This window comes from Anas platyrhynchos, chromosome 9 (genome assembly GCF_047663525.1).
Source record: "Anas platyrhynchos isolate ZD024472 breed Pekin duck chromosome 9, IASCAAS_PekinDuck_T2T, whole genome shotgun sequence".
NCBI lineage: Eukaryota > Metazoa > Chordata > Aves > Anseriformes > Anatidae > Anas > Anas platyrhynchos.
This window is the reverse complement of record NC_092595.1, coordinates 7,292,563-7,310,961: the sequence shown is the minus strand read 5'-3', so window position 1 is coordinate 7,310,961 and position 18,399 is coordinate 7,292,563. Positions and strand designations below refer to the sequence as shown.

Sequence of the window (18,399 nt, the reverse complement as noted above, 5' to 3'; positions counted from 1 at the left end):
GTGGTTCTGCATTGCTTCATTACAAAAGATTTGCAGATCCAAATGTGTTTCATTGCTGGGAAAAAAAAAAAAAAAAAAAAAAGCAGTAAATAAAACTGCTGTGTATGGTTAAATTGCTTTAAATTAAGAATCTCAATAGCAACAGTTCTTTTTATCCCTTCAAATTTAGCCCTAGGCAATATGAAATGGAAAGGCTTCGTGCCCCAGAAGAATCTGGGTGTGGATGGTGGAAACGAAATGTTTTCTTTTAGGAAATAGTTCTGGTTACTGCCAGTGCAATAATACAAAACCCTGATGATTCACTGCTGGAATCCACTACTACATCAAATGTATTGCCATGAATTATTTAGCAAATCTAATTGAATGTTAATTTTGCTATTGGAGATAAGTAGCCATTGAGCTTAGGCTGAAAAATCAATTTGTACGTGTCATAGTTCTGATATCCCTTGAACTTGCTCAGGCTCATCCACAGTGCTGCCTCCGTTGTGCTGTGTTTTTTTGTTCTATGCTGTTAGGGTTGCCTGTGAAGTCCAACAGCAGCAAGCCTACGGTATTTTACATCCAGGAGGCTGTAAACCTCTCTGGGGGACATCTCCAGCACTCTCTGTTCTTTTCAGAGCACTTGCAGCATGTTTGGGCAGTGTGACAGACCCCCTGGACTCAGGGAGTGGTGCAGGATGGTGCTGGGCCTGCTGCCCTGGTTCTGCTGAGCCACAGCATAGGGGAGCCAGGGTGCGCCCTGCAAGTGCTTGGGAACAGCGAGCAGAGCCCATGTGGGGTAAGAAGCCTAGATTTAGACTATCAAGGTCAACGTTGTCCACTGAGGATTAGGTAGGATCAAGTAATTAAGGAAAAGGATAATTTACATCAGATTTCTAATCCCTGCAGACGGAGTAGATGGCACGTTTCTGCTGTCGACCCTCCTAGGCATGTTTTTGTGTGAGGAAGCGTAGAGAGGGGAAGGACGGGTAGCAGGTTGCAGAAGCTGTCACCGTCACTTCCAGAGTACCTCCCAGTGACCTCTCTTCCTTGCTGCAGATGCTTGGGATGCAAAACATGATCTGGCAGAGCACCAAAGATCTAGTGGTTCCCTCAGAGCCCCCAAAAGCAGTGAGCACACAGCTGAGGCCAGCTCCAGCACACCACTGCTGTGTCATGGGGAGAGGCGGTGCAGCTGAGCTGCCCCTTGCTGAATTTAGGCCTGGAGACACCGGTATGGGCAATCCACACCTCCTCTGCTCTAGTTCAATAGTTTACGAATAGCAGAGAAAGCAGCATCCTTGGGGATGCCCAGGCTTGGGTCTCCGCTCTGTGGTATGGCCTAATTGCTTCCACGGCTCGTGCAACCGGGGTGTTTGTGTGGGCACCAGTGTGGGATGTGGCTGGAGCTGTGGGCTGTTGGGATGAGCTGAGTCCAGAATAAGTCAACATCCCCGTTCCTGTCTGCTTGTCTTGGTTGTAACTAGGAGCCTGGGGCTGGTGGTGGGGATCTCTCTCAGATGTACATCTGGGTGAAAACAGCTGCAGCCACAGGTAATTTGACCAATCGAGGATTATTTATTGCAAAATTATCCACTTGGACCATGAACAAATGGATTCGCCACCTTCTGAAAGCTGCTTCACATCAGGTGGATGTGCGGACTGTGGAAAACTATGACTTTGATATCTCCAACAACAGGGTTGAATGATCTCAGTGGAATTTTTCTGCTTCAGAGTGCTCAAACTTTTCACAAAAATGGACAATTTAGGCCAATTAGGGGAATAGTTTTGGCTGCAGAGAGGGGGAGGAGGAGGGCTTCTGAAACTGTCGTTCCCTCTGTTTTGAAGCTGACAAAGTGCTGTTTCAATACTTTTACAATGAATCTCTTGGACTCTGCCGTGAAATGGTTTCTAGTTTGAAAATGATCCTAAATTTAAAAAAAGCTAGGCTCTAAAATATTTAAAGTAGACTTGAAAAGAAATGTGGGCTTTATTATTTAAATGAAAAATGTCTTTTTTGGATCAACTTCAACCGAATTTTTCCTCTCTGGCCTGCTTCAGCCATCAGACTGGAAACTCCAGTATTTGCCCAACTCTACAAGAGGTATCAGACACTTGGCAAGTGGAAACTGGGGGCTGCTTCTGGAAGTGTTTGCACCAGGAAACCCCCTCCAGGTTTTGGGGAGCAGAGGCATGATGCTTGAGCACCCAACCACATCATATTCCCTGACAGAGCAGCTCTGAAGCACAGGAAGCGGAGCCTGAGTGCTCTGATGCTTGTGGTTGCAATGTGGATGTCAAAGGATGACTCCCTCAATGTTCTTGCTTTTATTGCTGAAACATGAGACTCCAGATTACTCAACCACAGTATCCGGAGCCATTTAGCCATGTATGTGTGTTTCTGGGTGTATGCTGTCTTGGTCTGTTCTGAAGGCTATGTTTGGCTATGTTTGCTGCTGCATCTCTGTGTGCTTTCCTCCCTGATCCCATACTCATTTTGCACAACACAGGATGCTCGCCACCTCCCCTGATGTATACATATCACCTCTTTTAAATTGCTTCTTTAAGTTCAAATTTTGCTTTCCCCCTGACATCAGAGAGACAGGGTGCACTCCCACCCTCTGAAATCAGCACCTGAGAAACAGAAGCAGCATATCTGATTGCATTTGATTTGGCTGCCACTAAGCAGCTCGTTGTCCCTCTGCTGTGGCATCTTGCTCAGAAATAATGTTATCAGATTAGCATAATCAAAGAGGGAACGGTTCCTAAAAACCCCAGTAGAGATAAAACTGCATAATCGGATGCAACATGCCTGTTCCTCTGGCACGTGGGAAGAGATGTGATAGATGGTCACCCCAGTGAAGGCTGATAAGAAATGCCTTGAGGGAAAGGGAATGAAGTAGGAAACTATTTCCCACTACCTGTTTGTAGTAGTCTGTAGAGTGCTGTGAATTGAACTCTATATTATTTTTCAGCCTGTTACTGCAAGCCATGGCATTCAAGAGCAGTTACGACTTAGCACTGGTGTTACTTGCTCCCTGTTGTGTCTTTTATGACACTTTACAGGTGTGTAAGTCTGCACTGAGGTTGTAGCCAGGTGAGGAAGATGCCAACAAGGCTGTGATGGGGCATGGGAAATGCCATAGTATCTCTTACATCCTAGCTGGATTTCTGTTCTGAATGTTCCTCCATCAAGACAACTTTTGTACACCAAGTGTCTTGCACCCGTTAATGACATAATGAATGTAACACTGCTTAGCTGTCCTGCAATTGTAACAGATTCAGCAAAGCAGTGATGGTCTAACTGGCAAAGCAGCCTTTTTGGGATATGATTTAGAAGGTTATTTGTGGAAAGAAGAGGAATGCATCCACAAAAGTGAGGGTACGGTTGGGTTCTTTCTACCAACTTTTGGCACGGTATGATGTAGCAAAAATACTAAATTGAGCAAATAGGCTGTGGCTGCTCCACATCTGGGTGGGGATTTTTTTTGTGCACATCTGGAATTCACTGACCATCCCCTTGCTCCTGCCCAGCCCTCAGTGCTGCTGGGCCTTGTCATCAGCTGAAAGCCCTGAAAGGGCCCTGAAAGCTCACAGCAGGAAAGTGGTTGCCTGTGGTAGAAGACCCTTGAAGGGCTATGATTGGAGTGCAGGGGGATGTGATGCCTGGGGGCAGTGTGAAGGAGCAGGACTGGAGAAGGAGGGACAAGAATAGTCTCAATCCCTGGTCTTGTAGGTCTGTGGGTGATCAGGGCTGTCTTTAAGAAGTGATGTGGAGCTGGAGCTCTAGGAAATCAATCCACCGGAGTTTGTGCATTGATCTGTTTGGAAGCATTAACCTGAGGAATTTCTCCATCTACACTTGTTTTCATTTGGGCGCATGTTCACAGGGATTGATTTTCTGAAGATCTGAGCATTGAATTAGATGTTTTTCTGGATGCACTGTTTCACACTCAGCTTTTGTAAGAAGCCATCAGCTGGGCTTTCACCTAATTTGACTGTCATTGAGATTCACTGGCAGTGAGCAGGTTTGTGACTACGCTTTCCCCAGCAGCCCTGGAAAGGGCAGATTGCTCCTCTACCTGTAAGGCTTTACCATCTCCTCACCCCAGTGCCACAGGAAAGGGGAAGCAAATGCAGATACCGCTGTGCAGTAGGGTCGTGTAGCACAGCTTGGGGTGAATTCCTACCCTAACAAAACACAGTGGCATCTTAACAGGTAGAAAAGGCACCAGTGTCATATTGTCTTAAGAGAAGTTGCATAGATACATACTGTGTGTGTGTGTATATATATATATATATATATATTCAGACTGTGTCCTCTGGCCATAGAAGATAAAGAGGAAGCCAGGCCACCCTGAGCTGTGAAATTTTTGGTGAAAAAACATTTTGAAGGAGAAAGAAGGAAGTCACCGTGATGCTGCTGCCCCATCTTCCAGTGAATCCTGTACAGGTGCAGCCACGCCTGCCCCTTGCCAAACCCCTAGAGCAAGAGGAGTGGACGCTCACTACTGCAGGCACTGATAGTGTCATTTCCCATGTCTTCATCCCCTGAAATCTCTCTCCCTACATCTGCCCACTTCTCAGCCCCAGTGCTCCCGGAACTGTCCCAAATCACACTGAGACTGCTCCAAAACCATCTGGAAATGGAGCCACTGCTCTGTCACCAATAAAGAAGAGCTGCTCTTCCCTACTGCAACTTGGTCCCCTCCGGGTTTAGTACATCTTTACCTTGTACGAAAGAGCTGGGTTCAGGTCAGACTGAGGAAAGGTACTAAGGTTCAGGGGTCTTTTGGATGCAGGGTCTGCGTTCAGACGCAATGTGTTACCAAAAGCTGATAAATATATGTGGAACGCCTTTGAAATGCTAACTTCCCCTGAAAAGCCTGCTTCTTGACTATTTCTAAGCAGCACAAAGCTTCTTCCTAGACAGTCTGCTCCCTTCTTTCTCTTTTAATAAGCAGGAAGCATAGCATATGGCTGGAAAGAATGTGACAAGTATTTTCACATCCACCCAGCTCAGGAAAGAAGGGACGTTGTAAAACTTCAAGAAAGCTCAGATTCAGAGTAGAGATCTTCAGAGAGAAGGGAGCCTGGAGCAGCAAGGTCTGAGGCAGGGGACTGCCTTTCCCTCCTGTCCCCCTCCTTTCCCCATGGGTGTAGGCAGCTGTGCCCTTCCAGGAGATGTTTCATTTCTGAACTGGTTGCAAGAGCAGCCAAAAGAACAGATTTCTGCTGTGACAGGCTCTGTTTAACACACTGTGCACTTGCTCTCCCCAGCTGCATTTTCCCTGTGCTCTTCTGAAGTTGGGTTTGCTGCTGAACTCCTTGTGTGGGTACACTGTGACCCATTTCAGCTCATTTGAACTAGGTTAGCTAAAGCGATGTAAAATGTAGGTCTTCTGCTGTTGTTGCCTCACTTGGAGTGAAATCCATTGGATGCAGAAGCCCAGTCCCTCGGCTGCTGTAAGTCAGTGCACCTCCTCTGACTTTGATGGAAGTTTGCGTCTTGTTTCCAGCTGCAGGTCTCGCCTGGCATCTGGTACAATTTATCCTGCGTGGTGTTTATTTTAATAGCCTGATAAAACTGTTATTCTCAAGGGGAGAGAGAGGCTGGTAGCTGTGTGTTTAGCAAAAATCTGCACCCATGTAGATTCCATAAGTATTTGCTTCAAAGATGTAAACACCACATTACCCAATTAAAGGAGCATCCTTAATAATTTATCAGGCAATTAACGTATTCATTGCCCTTTATCCCAGAGAGCTCCACCAGTGATATACAATCTGAACTTGAGTTAAAATGCTATAATAAATGAACAGCGATGCAGTGTATCAACCATAATGAGAACATTAAGGCAATGAAGGGTGGTTTGTCAAGAATAGAGTACATAACACAGTTAGTGGAGCTAACTTAATTTCTGGAAATACCACTGATCTTGGGTAGGGGCACGGAGGGGGATGTCTGGGAGAAGAAATCTCAGTAATAGGTTCTAGGGAAAATTTGCCCATTACGAAGTCAGAGATGGAAAAGGTCTGTCTCCCTAGTTGTTATTAATAAGCCTCCTGAGACTGGCATGAGAAAGGGAAACGAGTGACTGAGCGAGGGATTGTAGCAGGAGCAGTGTTTCAGCTTAGCTCTGACTGCTTGTCATAGCACGATATCACTTCGTGGTCGTGTAATGAAAAACAAAAGCAAAGGGGAGAGGAAAAGATAAAAAAGAAAATGCTTTTGCTACTAATTCTGGCCTGGATGTTTGAAAATGACCCAAGCGGTCAGGAGTACAGTTCGCGCTGGGTTATAAGCAGACACAGACACTTTGTTTCTCTTCTGAAAATCTCAGCCACTGCTGTAAAAATGCCAGAGCTGCACCCAGCCTCCTGTCTGGTGTGCTGGGAGCTGCTGCTGCTGTGGGCAAGCACCCAGAGAAGTGGAGGAAGTGTAACCATGCAGCTGGGAAGTGCTCAGCTGTGCTTGAAGAAGGGATGATGGCTCCATCTTCCCATTTTGAAATTGTACCTTAAGGTGGGTGAGGCGACCAAGGGCTGTTGTTACTGCTTTTGAATTTTTTTTCTAGCCAATTGAGATTTTTTTCTAAGCCAATTAATGGCGTGAACAAAGATGGGATGGAGGTGAATGGAGGTACAAAAACATTGGTTCCCACAGTTAGACAGCCACAGTTCCCTTTGCTCAACACTGAAGCTCAAATGTGTTGGCAAATGATTTCTTTTAATGGAAAACAAAGAAATGAGACTTGTTCTCTGACAGCGGTGGGTTTCACAAACATTCACAATTACATTGCCTGTATGTGTGAATGTGGCATGCTTTGGGAACAGGTTCCTGCTGTAGTGCTTTTAGTGTGTGAATTCTTGATCTTTTTCAGGTGGCACCCACTGTCTGCCAGTTTAGGAAATAACTGCCCTATTTAAGGCAATGTTGTGTGTTTGCTGGTTTATTAGCCAGCTTTGATAGACGTGTATGATACCTATGGAAACTTTAGTCATTAATACTGAGGTCTTAGCACAGCAGATGAGGCTAAATGTAGGTTGTTACTGGGAAAAATCCATCTAAAATCAAAAGAAGCCAACCGACCAAAGGCACAAATTTGGAGTCCTCTGCACACAGCAAGGGCAAGAAGGACGTGGGCTCTGTTCCTGCCACCGTGACTGACTTGCTCTGTAACCTTGGACACTCTGTGCTATTATTATTTTTCTTTTTCTTTTGCTTATTTGGTCTCTTGTGAACTCTTTGGAGAATGAACAGCTGCTTGCCGCAGGATTGTGCGGTGCTTAGTGCTGTATGGCAGCTCGTAACAATAGCAGGGAGGGCGATTGGATAGTGAACACTATATTAACTAATTTGGAGTGGATTATATGGACTAGAACAGTGTAATTGAATGCAGGGCTAATCTTTTCCCCACCACTTGCAGTACATTAGCTCCATTTATTTATAATGCTATGCTTTCTCCTTCATGTGATGCAAAGGAAAGTCAGCCTCCTGTTATGAACTCACCAAAGATTTTTGGGGTGAGGATCTGCTCATTACTACATATCTGAAAGCTTTTGTAGATGCTGTTGGTCTCTGGAAGAAGGTACTTCAGGCCTATACATGGCTCTGCTATTTGAGCCTGCACCACAGCATCTGTGCGGGACCACAGTGCTCCCTGTCCTCCTGGAGGAGCAAGCTGGGGAGCAGGACACTTCTCCCCAATCCTCTGCCCTAGTTTAATGAACAACCATTTAATAAAATGCCTTGGTTTGTCAAGTTACTTCAGAATCAACTTTTCACTGAACGAAGCTTAAGGACAAAACAGTACATTTAAATAAATGAATGAGCTATAAAAAAAAATAGCAAAGCATACTTTTAATATTATACATAATGGATTTTTTGTTGTTGGTTTAACTCAGAAAACTTTTAGTTCCTTGTTCTAGGTTAAAGCAGCCACCTCCATTTCTTAGCTTAAGGCACAGAGAAAAGGCAATATCCCTGTGTTCTCCAGTTGGAGCCTGCATGTCCTTGCATTTCCCTCTTGCCTTCTGCACTTGGTTCCCCTCTTTGTAACTGAGCACTTGGATGCTGTTCAGCCTGCTGAGGGACTACAGCTGTTCTTTCTCTCTTCATCATTCTGGTCATTTGGCTGACATTTTGATTGTGCACCTCCAATTCCCCATTCCTGGATTCAGTCTGATTCCTTTGCAACCTTTGGAAGACAGAGCAGCAAGACCTTTTGTATTGCTATGAGATAAAACAAATGTCCAAGCTTCTTTGGACAGTCATAACTATTTTCTTGTGACTTAAGACAGTCAAGTGAGAAACAGCTTGTGTGGTTTACTGGTGCCCTACCTCATTGTAAGGATTATGGGAACTGCTGAAGGTTCCTCTGCAGCTAGATACTGCCAGTATTTCCTTTGTATGACTGCTATTGCTTGACATAAAATTTAGAAGATGACTTGAACCAAAGCCAAAAACCCGATCTCCAATCCTCAGCAAACTAAGACAAATGCAGTCCTAAATGTACTGTGAAAAATACTTGAGTTGTGATGAATTTACAGGGAAAAAAATTACTATCTTGCAGAAATTGCAAGAATTTCTGTAGCATATAAGAGATATGGGGTTTGGTGACTGTTTGAATCCTCCTCGTGTCATGTAATTTATGTTAATTAAATGCTGATGGCATCTGAAGAAGCATATTGATGGAAGATGTATTTGAGATACTATTATTAATTCATCATTCAGTAGCTAGTGCGTGAAATAATACATTCCTAGACTTTGATTTAGGACATTTCATTTTCAAAATTACCAAGCTCTTTTCTACAAAAATAACCCTTTGACACTTGTTTTAAAAACAAAAACAAAAAAAAAACAAATGAAAAAAGCTCAGACCAACCCCCCAAAATTTCATTGGAATCAGCCTGGTTGAACAGCTCTGAAGTAATAATTATTTATGCACTTCCAGAGCTATCGTGTACAGAGCATAGTTCTCCAGGACAATAAAACATTAATTTAAAAATAATAACATTTAAGTATGAAGAACATTAAACTCAACAGCATCTGCCATGTTGTGCCCCAAGCTTAAATTTCAGCAGGTCTAAGGACATGACGACCTTCTCAGAAGCTCAGCAAGTCTTAAGTTTGCACCTAAATTTTGACCAGGTCCCAGGTGAGTAGGGTGCTTGTAGGTGCTCAAGAACAGCAGGAAGGGTTTGGGCAGAAAGCACAGGGGCCAGATTCCCACCATGTCATGATGCTCATTGGTGCTGGGGTTGCTTTTATTCACTGAGCATTGACAGATAACCTATGTTTTATAAGCTAATCCCTGGAACCAGCAGCACCCTACCACTTAGTTGCTTCCATTATGCTGAGCTTTCCTGGCAGAAGGGAGACTGTCTGCTCTCCAAAAGTTGTCGTTCTTCACTAAAGGTCATCCCTGCAACCTTCACCCATCCCTGTTCTGCCTGGTGTCACCAAGAGAGACTGACACACTGACACACCAGCTGAATTGTCTGTACAGGTTTTTGAGTATTCACCCAAGGCTTACAGCTTCCTCCCCTCTCTAAGAGCATCATTGCCTCAGGAGCTGGAGAAGTGTTGCTGTTGACAAATGTTGTGTTAATGCACGAGGATGTGCACCCGTTCCTCATCACTGCGTGGAGCCCTGGGGATAAGTTTGGAAACGATGGAGAAACCTAGTGATGAGCTTCTCTGAGGCAATTACAAATGTAATGGGGAAGGGAATGAGGTAAGCAGTGAAAATCAAGGTGAAATTTCACGACTGACTGAAGCTGAACTAACTGTGGGAACTTGCTGAAGCTGTCCCATCCTCTACTCCCAGGTGCACAGATTTTACCATTTTCTTCACCCAATATTACCACGTGATGCAAACTGAACTGTTTTTTTGGGGTATATGGGGTTAGTTTTCAGGTGTAGCAGTGAGCTAAAGTCAGAGGGAGATGGCTGCTTTTGATCAGAAGGAGTGGAGTTGTAGGACTGCCAAACTGCAGTGTACGAGTGAAGGTACAACGTGTGTGACAGCAGGATGCAGATGCACAGGTGCCAGCTCAAACACCTCCTGGACAGAACTGATTCAGGCCCTGATGGATCACTTGTGATTTTCTTTCATCTGTTCAAATGTTTGAACAGATTTGTTAAATTTTGCTTCTGTTTGACCTATTAATGGGAAATTAGGAGGTACAGAGAACAGCCCTGTGCCAACGCTAATGAAGCTCTGTGCCATGGATAGAAAATAGAGCAATGCCTTAGGGGCTAAACTGGGCTTCCAGTTTAGATCTGTTGCTTCCTAAGCTCCAGATTTGCAAGGAGTAAGTCACTTTTTTTCTTTTGTTCTTTACTTTTTTTTTTTCTTTTTTTTTTTTTTCCCAATATGACTTCTGGAGGATATACCTGCAGCCTTTGCCTCTTCTATCTCAAACACATGGTGGGCATTATCAATGTGTTAAGCAGGTTGCTAGGTGTGCTTCTCCTCCTTCCTTCCCCCTTGTATCAGCTTCTTTCTCACCTTGCTGGCGTGGCTGGAACCAGATGCTGACACAGGATTTTAATGGGTGAAGAAATAGTACTGAAGTGATGTAAACTCTTGCTTTGATACAGAAGGCACTGATAGCCCTGAGAGGTGGGGTCTGGATGTATGTTTTTACTCTCATAGCCTGCTGCATGTGGCTATGAAACACCCCGCTCTGATTGTTACTGAAGGAGCTCATGTTTATTTCAGAGACGTGCAGTGCTTCTTGGTGGTGCCAGCCTTTAAGTTACATCAGCGTTACAGTGCTCCTGCTCCCTCAAGGAGTGTGGAAAGTCCACATGAATGTGCTCAGTCTACCAGCAGGACGATGCTGGAGGTTTCAGTCAGCTCTCCATGTATGTAGGCTGCTGAGGCGAGACACCGAAGTGGCAAAGGCAGGCAGAGGCATCTGCTGCAGCCACTCGTTCGGTGCTGGTGTCCCTGACCCATACAGAGGGTGAGGTGGCAAACTGCACGTTAGAGCTCTTGCTGCTAAAACATCCAGAGTCCTGGTCATGGCAAAGCCCTCCTGAGAGGGTCAGGAATGAGGACACAGCTGTGCTGACTCTGCTTGCTGTGCTCCCCTGTGGCCCACCAATCCATCTGTCCTGCTCTCCCAGGGCTTCCTTAAGCAGTGTGTAGTGCGTGGCTGAATTTCTGGAGAGTGGCCACCTCTGTAAGTTGGCAGAAAATGATTCACTGTCTTTTTTTTTTTTCCCCATGTTGATTTTTTTTTTTTGACAGTTTTAAAAAACTAAAGCTTCTTAAACCTTTATAACCTTGGATAAAGTAAGAGGTCAAACCAATGCCAAGCCAAGGAGGCAGCAGAAATGTGCCAGCAGGACAAGGGGATGTGTGGCCACTGCCCCTTTTGATCAGGTCTCCCCTGCCCCAGTCCTTCAGTGCTTGTAACACTGCAGGTTGGGTGCATGGAGCTGTGTGACACCCAAGCTGCTCTGCTGCAGTGGGGAAATGTTGGCTTCACAGTGCTCATAAGCAACTGGAAGAATTGGATATTTGGTATTAGCCTCTGGGGACTTCTATGGTTGCACCATCAAGAGAAATTAAGTTCTGGGAAAAGATATTTTTAAGCACCTGTGTGGAAAGGATGGAGTTGTTCCAGATTGCAAACAGCCACTTTCCCATTGTGCTCCCCGAGATGAAACAACCCCGGAGTCATCCTGCTTTTTGCTCATCACCATTCAGTTTGGTGGATTATTTTAGTTAAACGTAATTCCTGCAGCATCTCAAGTGGTAGCTGGAAAACTTTCCATGCAACTTCACCAGGTCACTTAGAAAAACACATCCTGCCTGTTGCGTTTTGCTGAGGAAGTTGTGTCACTCAGGTAGGTGTGAAAGGAGCCAGAAAACAGTTTGTGTGTGTTTGTGCAGAGCAGGACAAGGTGGCTGATCACTTGGATTCCCCGTTCAGGCTGTGCTTGGGGAAGGCTCTGACTGTCCCAATGATCAAAGATATTCATTCATACAGACTGCTGCCTGGCTGCAGTCTGCTAATGGTGGTGTCTGGCCAGGGAATTCCAGCTATTAGCAGCTGTAATATATGGGCAGTTTTACTTAAGAAACCTGAAGCTGGAAATTCTTAGGAATTGCTTTTTGACCTCGAAGGCATTTGGCTGTCTGGAGGATTGGCTGGAAAGGGCATCACCTGTAGACAAGGCCAGGAGCTACTTGTGTCTCATGCTGGTTGCTCTCATGGATTTGGGCATTTCTGTAGCAAACTAGGATGAATATCACTTCATAGGACTGATATTCACCTTTGCTTTTTGGCTTCCTCATACCCCAGGGCTGGGGTGTGGTGCAAGATCAGGAGCTGTGGGGTCTGCAGAGCACAAGAACTTCTTCGCTTCTGCATCACATTCACGTCCTCTTTGTTTCTGCATTTCAGTGGTTTTATGTACATCCACTTGCCTGGGGACTTGTCGTTTTATTTGTAATCTATTGTTTTAATTATTTTCTGTGAAGGTGCCCAAAGACCTTGGGGCATTGAGACACACATACTTTATTTTATTCATTAATTATTCATTATTGCTAACTACTTGCTACAACATAGTCAGCTGCACCAATGTGTCTGTGTGAACCCTCTCCTGTGGTAGCAGGGTAGCTGCTTTATTAGCCTGACTTTCCTTGGTTGGTGGTCAGACTGCTAAAATAATTGGGATGGAAAATATTTAATGTGGCCAATAGCTTTTTTTTTTCCTGATGTGAATCTAAAAACTAACCTAAAATTCATCAGATGGCATATAGGCTCCTTAAGCAACATCTGAGGATCCCAATCTGTTGCTGATTTGTCCCAAAATTGCTAGGAGAAAGATTTACAACATGGGTAAAAGGGCTTAAACTGCCTGACTGCTCCCCCTCATGAAATGTGTCCTCCTCTCTCTGCAGTTTCAACCAGGTCTGAAACTTCTCCAGTTACCTCTGTAGTTCAGTGCACTGGTAGTATTCTTCCTTGCATTTTATTTTAAACACAGAAATAAACACAGAAATGTTAAAAATATAAATAACCCTGAGCTGACATGATTTCCCCTTCCTAGCTGACTGCTTTGTGCACCAGGATACGGTCACATTTTGTCTGCAATCAAGACTGGTGCTACAGAGCTAAGTTCAATGATGGTCGTTTTGAAGAGATACTTAGTCTCAGTTCTTTGTATGCTTTTACTCATTTCTTGTTCCTCTGCAATCTGACTTCCACCATTTGCCTGCACTGATTGCTATAAAAGACAGGCCTGCCATGAACCTGCAGATGCCATCCCGACTTATTTCCATGGCAGGAGAAGCATGTACCTGGCCAAAGCACAGTGACCTCAGCCTGCCTTCCTCCCTAACACTGCAGTTCATCCCACCCCTCGGTATCAGGGCGTATATGGGGTTTTAAATGTATTTTTAGCGTGTGGTAGAGGTCTGAGCTACAGCCCAGGAGGGAGCTGTGGTCCTCTTGCCAATGCCCTGCAGCATGTGTGGCTGTAGGTCAAGCCAGATGCCATCACTTGGGGCTCCTTGTGCAGGTGCTGCTGGAGGACACCTTGCTTTGGAGCTGGTTAAATACAGCTCTGATGAGCAACAGCTTTAAACAAGGTCCTTTGAAGCCTCAGGGAAATTTTAACAGGCTGTGTGAAATTTGTTTTGGGGTTTGGTTCAAAATAACTAATAACTGCTGAACATTTTATGTTTGGCTGGAGGGGAAAAGCTCTTAATTAGTTAATTGATTAGTAATGGGTCAGAGAGAGGTTGAAATTTCTCAAGTGGACTGACGAGGCTAGAATTTTTCCAGGAATGGGAGGACAGGATTGCAGGTGGAGGAGAGCTGTGTGAAATATCTAGTGACACCGTTTTGTCCTCCCAAAAGAGTGTCTTTTCAGAGACAGCTCCAGCCCCTGAACTGGAGTGTGCGCCTCTGGAAATAAAGCTCCCCTGCACAGGAAAATCGATGCAGGCTGCTGGGTATTGGTGTGATGAGCAGGTCCCATGGGACCGACAGGAGAATGTTTTTAGTGTGTTGAGGATGTTTCTGGGAGCTCTGAGAAAATCCTCTTTGGCTTCATGGACTCATCAAAAAATCCCCCTGGGAGTCTCTGGTCACCATGACTGTCTGTTCAAGAGATTTCTGCATCTGGTTGATTAGCATGTTGGATTGCTCCAGTAATCAAGGAAATTAAGTCTTTAGTGTTACGGACAGATTTTCTGACAGTCCTGGAGAGGGCTGGGAGGAAGCTTGGGTGAAAAATCCCAGCACTGGAAGGGTAAATCAAGCACTTGGCATTGTCGTCAGCTGTTTAATGGAAGACAGCTCAATCTCTGGCTCAATCAATCCCTATAGATTGAACCCATAGCTATTATCAACTTTTCCTACGTCCTTTCTGCTTGTAATTTTAACTCCAGCTCTCAATTATTTTAAATGAAAGGCACAGTAGTGCTGTAGAGGAAGGAAACAAAGCTTCCCCAACATGTTTTTTGAGCACACTTTTCTCTGCACGGAGCTTAACTTCTGCCAGTTGTCTGCACAGGTTGGTACCTTGAGTTTATACCTCTCTTGGTGCCTCGTTGCTGTTGTTGAGCAGCCCCAGTGCAATGCAGCCGGCAGTACCTGTCTGTGCTCCTCAGTAGTTACACACCCGTGTTGTAAACACTTTAAAGAAAATGCTCTTGGGAGAGCACAGCCCATTGCACACAGTTGTGAGAGTCTCTAGCAGGATTGCATACATTAAATGGTTAGCATCTCAGATGTTTTTCAGCGTAATTTTCCCTCTGTTGCTCTCTCTGGTACTCCCACTGCTCTTGCTGCTCCTGGACTGAAGGAAAGGACTGGAGTGAAAGCAGGACTTGTGTGTTTTCATGGCCTCTTGCTGATCTGTCTGGAGATGTCTAGCAAGCAAGGCAAGAAAATGCTGGAAAAGTGACCGTCAGTGCTCTTGAACTTGCCAGCAGCTTTGGTGCCATGCTCTAAGAGGACCCCAACAGCCTATGTCAGTGAGCGCCCAGCGCTGCCGCGGCTGCTGGAAGGAGCTGGGCTGAAGAACGGCAGAAACAGCCTGGCCAACCTGAGCTCCACACTTGGCTGCAGGCACTCAGCGAGTATTTTTAGCTTTCACACGCTCCCCAGCACCGAGGTGTTAATTTTGCAGCACCCCGGGCTGCGGCCTACAACTGTCTGTCTCGCGCAGCCCTGCTGTCTGCGTAGCGTCAGGCCCGGGCACAAAGCCAAAGGCTGGAGGCATTGGATATGGCAGCAACAGGAGCATCCCATGCCAAAGCCACCTCCTAGGCCTGGGTTAATAGAAAACAGCTCAAATGCTTGCTCAGTTTGAGAAAAGAAATGTCAACATGTCCTGGCTACCGAAGGCCTTAGCGTGTAATTGTGTAGAGACTAAAACAGCAGAAAGTGATAAACTCTGAGAGTGTCTCAGCATTTATGGGAACGAATACCCCATACATTATCATGTGATGTTATCGTATAAATTATCACCTTCTCTATACCTCCCGCTTGTCCTATAGCCCTTCCTAACGCTGCTCCTGGCTGTGCAAGGAGCAATGAGGAACCCGGTACTTCACATTGCGCCTCACGCAACAGAAGTGCAACATTATTCTGACAGCTGTTCTGCTTGGGGCCCTGGTGCCTGGAGCACATCCAAAGCTGTCTGCCCCGCACCTGCAAGACGAGCAGAGCTAATCTGACACTGCATCTGCCTGCTCTGACCAGTGCTCCTCGGAAACACAGCAATGGCTCAGACCGACATCTGTAGAAACTGGATTTCACAAGGCTTGCTGCCACGTACACGTCAGTCCGTGCTCAAAGGAAAGAGAGAAACACGAGTGTGAAAGGATCCTACCTTTGATGCACAGTTGCCATAGTGAAAACAAACTCCTTCAGCGCAAAGGGTGCGACAAGGTAAAAGTTTGCTCTTAAAGCAAGTGGGTTGATTATGTGGAAATAATGGAGGGAAGAGCCGCAGGGAAGGAAAACAATCCTTTAGAAATTTCATCATGGAACATGTGGGACAAAGGAGCCATTGAAAGAGGCTTTAACACATCGCAGTGATGGTGCTTTCAACAGGTCTTGCCGAAGTCTGAAACCATAAGCTTTCAAGCATAACGTGCTAATGATGGAGATGGGGCATCATCCGCAGAAATGCTGAAAAACAGAATTTCTGTCCGAATCCTCCCTGTCTTAGACTGTCAAGAACATATATATGTGTATACAGTACGTGTTCAACACCAGAAGTATCAGCAGAAAGACTTTACCAAGGAATAAAGAACTTTGTAGACAGAAACTTGAAGGTATAACACGCAAGCAAATTCTCTTTGCTGCCTGTTGCAATCTTCTAACGAGCAAAAAAAGGAACAGAAAGCTAACAGCTTTTTGCCAGCAGGTCATCTTCAAATGTGTAATTGGTACCAAATTGTGATGCTACCAAAGCTAACAAAAATTGTAACTGATGATCAGAAAACAGCATTTTCTGAACACACAGAGAGAAGTTTTTCTCCCTGGTTTTATAGACCCTGTTAAGTTAATTTAGCTGACCCTGCGGGGAAGAGATAAGTGCTACAGCAGCTTAAAACTATCCTGCTCCCTAAGTGCCTGCAGCTGCTCCCCACGGTCCCCTCCTATCACTGCCTCAGAGCTGTTTTGATGCCAGGCATATATATATATATTTTTTTTCTCTCCTGTATTAAGGTGTTTTTTAATCTCTCTATTTGCCACAATATGCAGGTGGAGTCCCTGACCTGTGGGAACTAGTCCGCAAGGATCATGTGCCCTGTCTGTGATCACAAGGTCGCTTTATGCAGCACAGGGCAGACCCTGGGGCTTCTACTCAGATTTTCTTGACTGTCATTTTAAGCTAAAGATCTCCTTTAGACAAACTGTCTGTAATTATGGCTGTATTAGTGTTTATGCCATTCTCCCAGCAACCATCTCATTTCCAGGTCCCAACATTTCACCTTCTTTTGCCTTGGACAAGCTCAGAGCAGGCCTAGGTGGGATGCTGTGACTTGACCCAACTCCGACTGAAGTCAATGCAACTTCTCTCTCTTTCTTCCCATTCATTTAACATCCATCAGGGTAGGGTTTTACAGATGGGGACAATGTTTGCAGTAGTGTTATAGCATGGCAAATAAACACCAATGGCCACTATATCTGTAGAAAAGAGATTTGTCCCACTGAGCTCACCATGCGGGGCAAAGGTAGTCAGAGCACATTGAAAAGACACCAAAAGTAAGGACCCAAAGGTAAGAACAATAAGCAAGAAAGTCTGCTCCACATATACATGAGAATTTTTTGACCCAAACCAACACGTTGTTTAGATAATGGAAATTATTTAACAAAACAGTATCTGGGGATTTTTAGCTGGTGCAGATGAAAGGCGCTCATCCTTCCCTCCCTGCTGTTTGTCAGTCTCCAGCTTCTCACCTCATGGTGGCACGACTCAAAAGTGGGCTTTTATCTGAGGGAATGAAATTTAGCAAAAAAAAATATATTTTTTATAAAAGCAATCTGCTCCCTGAGAGTGGGGTGGGAAACATTACAGCTGCAGTATTTAATATAATTTAAAAGCTGATTACCCTGCATGTGGAATAACTGCTTTTCATAAGGCTTTCTACTATGTATGGTACGCACCCTAATTCGTATTAACGGCTCCTAAGGAGCCATCATAGTTTATCAAGAAAGTAATATGCATTTTAAACGCACTCAAATAGAGATTTACATGATAAACTTAATGACTCCAGAATGTGTTATTAGCTATCGTACACTCCCAGAAGCAGTCACTCACTTCTGGCAAATTAGATAATTCAAGAAGCCCATAGAAAACTTCAGCCCAGAATGGAGCTGTTGCTCAGCCACTCGATGGGATTTATTTCACGCATAAAGGGGTATTTTCCACCTCCACCTTGTTATGGAAAGCAGCAATTTTGTGGACAGGAACATTGCTATGAATCCCTTCTAAAGAAAACACACCATTAAATGTTAAAGCTCATTATTTATTTTAAAATGGTCTTATATTTCTTGCAATATTTCCTTGCAATTGTCCTGTCAGCCCGATGCTAAGTAAGATATCAGTATAAACCAGTTGCACAATATCTGTGAAATATTGCTGGAAGATAATAACGTTGCTGAGATGATGTTTTTTAAATCATGCCAAGAGCCAGATGCTAAATTAAGTGATAGTTTCCGTAAGGCCAATGGAAAAATTAATACCGTGAAGAACTGGGGCTAGCAACTGCATTTCCCCCAGCAAGATGAGATCAAAGTAACTGTGAATACGAAAATTCAATGACTCCTAATTGTGCTGAAGATTAGGACCCCCATGACACGAAGACTTGCATGGAACAAGAGAAAATACATCCTAGGGAAAAACTGCATGCTCCAAGTAAAAGGATTAACTGA

General features: G+C 44.7%; 1 protein-coding gene and 1 long non-coding RNA gene across 10 annotated transcripts in view; one reads left to right on the top strand and one right to left on the bottom strand.

Moving 5' to 3' along the window:
- Positions 1-16,202, top strand: part of LOC110353634 (uncharacterized) — a 31,820-nt gene extending 15,618 nt beyond the window's left edge. Inside the window, exon 3 of one of the 2 annotated variants that reach the window (XR_002404401.4) lies at positions 14,813-16,202. This is a non-coding gene — a long non-coding RNA (uncharacterized lncRNA). Of the gene's footprint in view, positions 1-13,863 lie in introns of both variants that reach the window. The other variant, XR_002404400.4, reaches the window with a different exon arrangement.
- Positions 1-18,399, bottom strand: part of LOC101796828 (calcium-activated potassium channel subunit beta-2) — a 128,894-nt gene that overhangs the window by 50,266 nt on the left and 60,229 nt on the right. The window lies entirely within an intron of this gene.